This window comes from Ranitomeya imitator, chromosome 1, assembly GCF_032444005.1.
Source record: "Ranitomeya imitator isolate aRanImi1 chromosome 1, aRanImi1.pri, whole genome shotgun sequence".
NCBI lineage: Eukaryota > Metazoa > Chordata > Amphibia > Anura > Dendrobatidae > Ranitomeya > Ranitomeya imitator.
In genome coordinates this window covers 326,872,752-326,879,477 of record NC_091282.1, presented here as the reverse complement: position 1 = coordinate 326,879,477, position 6,726 = coordinate 326,872,752, and the positions used below count along the sequence as shown (strand labels likewise).

At 56.9% G+C, this 6,726-nt stretch overlaps 1 protein-coding gene across 6 annotated transcripts in view; it reads left to right on the top strand.

Annotated features, from left to right (window-relative positions):
* Positions 1-518: 518 nt before the first annotated feature.
* ASPHD2 (aspartate beta-hydroxylase domain containing 2) overlaps positions 519-6,726 on the top strand; it is a 161,755-nt gene continuing 155,547 nt past the window's right edge. Inside the window, exon 1 of one of the 6 annotated variants that reach the window (XM_069759043.1) lies at positions 519-621. The gene's annotated coding sequence lies outside the window, so the exon portion shown is untranslated. Of the gene's footprint in view, positions 745-6,726 lie in introns of all 6 variants that reach the window. The other 5 variants (XM_069759068.1, XM_069759076.1, XM_069759084.1 and 2 more) reach the window with 5 other exon arrangements.

Genomic DNA, 6,726 nt, shown 5'->3' with positions numbered 1-6,726 from the left:
CGGTGACAACTGGATGCACACACAATGCCCATCTGTCACCAATGAAAGTCAATGCAGACGAAAACGGATCCGTGTGCAGCCATTGTCACACAGATTGCGAAGTATAATCATTGGCGCTGTACTGGATCTCATCACAGGTTCTGCCTAAATTCACTTTATATTAGTTGCCCTCAGCAGCAACAAGTGCCCCATCCCCCTCCCTGTATGTCCCTGTCCTGACACGATGACACCGACCTGCTGAGTCCCTGCTCCTAGCCCTACTATAGCTGCCATGGATGAGGCCAGTAACAGTCCACAGCTGCCCCTCTCCTGGCTGCTCCGCCCTCAGCAGTCACAGACCTGAGTCTGACAAGCTGCCAGCAGAAACCCCTCAGCTCCCTCACTGCAGAGCCGGCGCCTTCCATGCTCTTTGTATCTCCGCACACAGCCGCGTCCTGGCAGGAATGTCCCGCACTGCCAGCACCGCACTACTCCACACAGCAGCAGTACCACAACAGAGCCCTCCCCCACACGTGACCACGCACATGACCGTGACGTCAGCGCAGGTCCTAGCGCCCACCACTAGGCTCTAGCTTCCAGCCGGGAATTAAAGGCTCCGTGCGAGCAGAGATAATGCAGCAGGTTGGTCAGGGGATTTTACTGCAATGTACGTATTTACATGAGTGTATAGAACAGACGAGTGACAGGTGAGACATGAGCAGAGTGAGGAGAGCGCCCCAGCAGCCCACTGCATTCTGAGAGCAGGTACAGTAACTGCAGCCTCCTGCTGCCAGCGCATTACGTGTGAGTGCTGCCCCCGTGGAGCCAGGATGGGCCGTGGCTGGCAGCAGTGGACGGCAGGACAGGGGACTTGGCTCGCATTGATTGGCATTGTTGTTGCTGCTGCTTCCTGAGATCTGCTGCATTGGGCTCTTTAACTGCAACATCCCCAGCAGTGATCTGCACAGCAGATGGGACTGTGTTATGTAAAAGCACTGCAGATCCTGCCTGCCCTCAGCCTCATCCTGCCTGCCTGTCCTCAGCCTGCCTGTCCTCATCCTGCCTGTCCTCATCCTGCCTGCCCTCAGCCTCATCCTGCCTGCCTGTCCTCATCCTGCCTGTCCTCATCCTGCCTGTCCTCATCCTGCCTGCCCTCAGCCTCATCCTGCCTGTCTGTCCTCATCCTGCCTGTCCTCAGCCTCATCCTGCCTGTCTGTCCTCATCCTGCCTGCCCTCAGCCTCATCCTGCCTGTCCTCAGCCTCATCCTGCCTGTCCTCAGCCTCATCCTGCCTGTCCTCAGCTTGCCTGCCTGCCCTCAGCCTCATCCTGCCTGCCCTCAGCCTCATCCCGCCTGCCCTCAGCCTCATCCTGCCTGCCTGTCCTCATCCTGCCTGCCCTCGTCCTGCCTGCCCTCATCCTGCCTGCCCTCAGCCTCATCCTGCCTGTCCTCATCCTGCCTGTCCTCAGCCTGCCTGCCCTCAGCCTCATCCTGCCTGCCTGTCCTCATCCTGCCTGCCCTCATCCTGCCTGCCCTCAGCCTCATCCTGCCTGCCTGTCCTCATCCTGCCTGCCCTCAGCCTCATCCTGCCTGTCCTCAGCCTCATCCTGCCTGTCCTCAGCTTGCCTGCCTGCCCTCAGCCTCATCCTGCCTGTCCTCATCCTGCCTGCCCTCAGCCTCATCCCGCCTGCCCTCAGCCTCATCCTGCCTGCCTGTCCTCATCCTGCCTGCCCTCATCCTGCCTGCCCTCATCCTGCCTGCCCTCAGCCTCATCCTGCCTGTCCTCATCCTGCCTGTCCTCAGCCTGCCTGCCCTCAGCCTCATCCTGCCTGCCTGTCCTCATCCTGCCTGCCCTCATCCTGCCTGCCCTCAGCCTCATCCTGCCTGCCTGTCCTCATCCTGCCTGCCCTCAGCCTCATCCTGCCTGTCCTCATCCTGCCTGCCCTCAGCCTTATCCTGCCTGCCCTCATCCTGCCTGCCCTCAGCCTCATCCTGCCTGCCCTCATCCTGCCTGCCTATCCTCATCCTGCCTGCCTATCCTCAGCCTCATACTGCCTGCCTGTCCTCAGCCTGCCTGCCCTCAGCCTGCCTGCCCTCAGCCTCATCTTGACTGCCTGCCCTCATCCTGCCTGCCCTCAGCCTCATCCTGCCTGCCTGTCCTCAGCCTGCCTGCCTGCCCTCAGCCTCATCCTGCCTGTCCTCAGCCTGCCTGCCCTCAGCCTCATCCTGCCTGCCTGCCCTCAGCCTCATCCTGCCTGTCCTCATCCTGCCTGCCTGCCCTCAGCCTCATCCTCATCCTGCCTGCCTGCCCTCAGCCTCATCCTGCCTGCCCTCAGCCTCATCCTGCCTGTCCTCATCCTGCCTGCCATCAGCCTCATCCTGCCTGCCCTCAGCCTCATCCTGCCTGCCCTCAGCCTCATCCTGCCTGCCTGCCCTCAGCCTCATCCTGCCTGTCCTCATCCTGCCTGCCTGCCCTCAGCCTCATCCTGCGCCTCATCCTGCCTGCCCTCATCCTGCCTGCCTGCCCTCATCCTGCCTGCCTGCGCTCAGCCTCATCCTGCCTGCCCTCAGCCTCATCCTGCCTGCCCTCAGCCTCATCCTGCCTGCCCTCAGCCTCATCCTGCCTACCTGCCCTCAGCCACAGCCTGCCTGCCCTCAGCCTCATCCTGCCTGCCTGCCTGTCCTCAGCCACAGCCTGCCTGTCCTCAGCCACAGCCTGTCTGCCCTCATCCTGCCTGCCCTCAGCCACATCCAGCCTGTCTGCCCTCATCCTGCCTGCCCTCAGCCACATCCAGCCCGCCTGCCCTCAGCCACACCCCACCTGCCCTCAGCCACAGCCTGCCTGCCCTCAGCCACATCTCGCCTGCCCTCAGCCACAGACTGCCTGTCTGCCCTCAGCCTCATCCTGCCTGCCCTCAGCCTCATCCTGCCTGCCCTCAGCCTCATCCTGCCTGCCCTCAGCCTCATCCCGCCTGCCCTCAGCCTCATCCCGCCTGCCCTCAGCCACATCCCGCCTGCCCTCAGCCACATCCCGCCTGCCCTCAGCCTCATCCCGCCTGCCCTCAGCCTCATCCCGCCTGCCCTCAGCCTCATCCCGCCTGCCCTCAGCCACATCCCGCCTGCCCTCAGCCACATCCCGCCTGCCCTCAGCCTCATCCCGCCTGCCCTCAGCCTCATCCCGCCTGCCCTCAGCCTCATCCCGCCTGCCCTCAGCCTCATCCCGCCTGCCCTCAGCCTCATCCCGCCTGCCCTCAGCCTCATCCCGCCTGCCCTCAGCCACATCCCACCTGCCCTCAGCCACATCCCGCCTGCCCTCAGCCTCATCCCGCCTGCCCTCAGCCTCATCCCGCCTGCCCTCAGCCACATCTCGCCTGCCCTCAGCCACATCCCGCCTGCCCTCAGCCTCATCCCGCCTGCCCTCCAGCCTCATCCCGCCTGCCCTCAGCCTCATCCCGTCTGCCCTCAGCCACAGCCTGCCTGCCCTCAGCCACATCCTGCCTGCCCTCACCCACATCATGCCATCCTGCCCTCAGCCACAGCCCGCCTGCCCTCAGCCTCATCCCGCCTGCCCTCAGCCACATCCCGCCTGCCCTCAGCCACAGCCCGCCTGCCCTCAGCCACATCCCGCCTGCCCTCAGCCTCATCCCGCCTGCCCTCAGCCTCATCCCGCCTGCCCTCAGCCTCATCCCGCCTGCCCTCAGCCTCATCCCGCCTGCCCTCAGCCACATCCCGCCTGCCTTCAGCCACATCCCGCCTGCCCTCAGCCTCATCCCGCCTGCCCTCAGCCTCATCCCGCCTGCCCTCAGCCTCATCCCGCCTGCCCTCAGCCTCATCCCGCCTGCCCTCAGCCTCATCCCGCCTGCCCTCAGCCTCATCCCGCCTGCCCTCAGCCTCATCCCGCCTGCCCTCAGCCACATCCCGCCTGCCCTCAGCCACATCCCGCCTGCCCTCAGCCTCATCCCGCCTGCCCTCAACCACATCATGCCATCCTGCCCTCAGCCACAGCCTGCCTGCCCTCAGCCACATCATGCCATCCTGCCTGCTTGTCCTCAGCCACATCCTACCTGCCTGCTCCTCTCTCCATGCACTGGGTTTTCTGGGGGAGGGGTGATTAAGTGTAATATGTATGCTAAACAGGTAGAGCATCTGCAGCAGTCTTCTGCTATGAGCAGAGGAATTGGCCCCTGACAGCCCCCTGTGATCAGATCTATTGGGGACCCCCATGGGTGCTCAGCCCACCTCTCCCCTGTACCCTCAGGTTACATTCGCCCTCAGTGCGCCAGCATTGCCTGTGAATCTGCATCAGATAATGTATAATGGGGTTGCCTCATAGGCCATAATAACATCCAGCATGATGACTACTGTTTGGAAACAATACTTGGATTACCGTATCTATAAAATTTCTGTCATTATTATAGTGAACTCTTTTAGCCAAAGACTTTTATATTAGGATTGGTGATGGAAATGTGATTTTAAGCTGCAGGAAAGATGACTAAAACTGGAAAATGACTTTGATTGGTTCATGATGTTGTCATGGTAACAGAAAGCCATCCACTGGCTACCGCTTGGAGGTATGTGCACATGTGTCAGTCAAAAACTACGAGTATTCTAGTGGGAACCCTCCTAATTTGGGGAGGGTTTTTTTCTGAAGTGTTTTTTCTTTTCCCTTTTTTTTTTTTTTCAGTGTTCTGATTGGACATTGCCTTGTGTGGAGCGGATTCCATCAGATGCTGCCTCAAACTAGTGACATTTCTTTTACTCACTTGTATATATCCCCATTAATTCCTCAGTGCTTTGCAGGCATTATCACCACTGTCCCCATTGGGGCTCACAATCTAGATTCCCTATCAGTATGTCTTTGTAGTGTGGGAGGAAATCAGAATACCCAGAGGAAACCCACACAAACATGGGGAGAAGGTACAAACTCCTTGCAGATGGTGGGATTTGATGGTGCTAAACGCTGAGCCGCCATTTTGCCCTACATGCACTTTTTTCCCTACCGGGCATTTTTAAAAACTTGAAGCAAGGGAAAAAAGCGCTCAAAATACTGAATATATGACCGCAGAGTGGTTTTACAATAGATATAAATTTCGGGGCTTTCTTATGTAACTTTTCAAGTGCTTTTCTGACGCAGATCCACTCCAAGAAACTCCTCGTCCACAAACCCCATATACTGTCGGGGATATCTGCTGCCTAAGTTGTGCAGATTTCTGCGAAATGTTCTATGACTGTGTAGAACCACATTTCATCCTGGACATCACGTGGATTGATGATATCACTGACTATATGTAGAGAGCAGCAGAGGACATTGCCTTAGGGTTCCCATTGCGTTATGGGATCGCGTTTAACGGACAGCGTTGCACGGCGAAATTAACGCCGTGCAACGCGTCCGTTAGCGCACCCATTCAAGGCAATGGGAACGCGCATCGCTAGCGCGTGCCATTTTCGGCACGCGCTAGCGATGTGCCGGTGTTTTGTAGCGCGCCGCGGACACTGCTTGCAGCGTCCGCGGCGCGCCCGAGGTCCGTTCCCCGCTCTCGCAGATCAGGGATCTGCGCTAGCGGGGACGTTAAACGCGACCCCGAAAATCACATTGCGTTAGCGCAACCCGCTAGCGCTTAGCGCTAAACGGATTGCTCTAACGCAATCTGAACCTAGCTTTACTGCGATTTAGATCCTTTACAATCCCAATTTCCGTCCTCCCGTCTCTTCTAGCAATTTCTTGAAAGTATAGTAATTACTGGGTTAGAAAAGTTCTAGCAAACTGTCCTTCCCCTGAATGTTCCTCTCTGTATCTTGTCTAGAAAAAATCTAATGTCCCTTCTGTGAAGCATCTCCTGATGGAACCGGCTCCAAGGCTATGTTCACATGGCGCCTTTTAGCCCCCCAGTTTTCCAAGGTGAAGCCGCTTTAGATAAACAATGGTGGTCCTTTTCCTAAAGTGGCTTCACCGGGGGGTATTGCAGCGACTCTGCCTCAGGATTCTTTTACTCTATACTGCGAAAGATAGAGAGCATGCAGCACCCAAGCAGAAGCCGCCCGAAGAATGAGCCTGGCACTTCTGTTAACTGTTTCAGGCTCTCCGGATCTGTTAAGAGAAGGCAGAACATATACACGACAATGCCGATTTGACACTACTATGCACAATGTTTATTTTATGAGGAACGTATACAGCGTTTTCTCAGGCGGATTCCGGGCAGAATCTCCCTAAAAAAGACATTGTGTGCACATAGCCTAAACCAGGCACAGTCCAATCAGAAACACTTCAGGTAAAACAAAAACACTTTTGAAAATCAGTGAAGGAAAACTCTACCAAAAATGTCTCCAGAAAAGGCTAAAAGATAACTACTGTGTACTGACGCTTTAAATGATTCCTAGAAGTATCCCAATGGCGTCTATATTTTTGGCTTATATTAATGTTTATAAAAAATTCTTGATGCCTTGAAACTAAAAAAAAAAAGGCCGAATTTTGTCTACCCTTGTATAAAGCAACAACATGCAAAGCTGATTTAGATTGCGATGCCCAGTGCTCGGCCTAATGGCACGGACTTACTGAGTCATGTCCTGCTCCTTCAGCTCCGGCTTGTTAGGGAATGCCCACAGGTATTCAGCCTGTCTAGCTGTCGCAAATCACGCAGCTGCGGGTCATAAACTAAATCCCCGAGCACTCCGAAATACTCGGAGACCACTCGCTCCTCAATAGTTACGACCACTAGCAACTAGCTAACTGTCATTATATGAGTGGTCG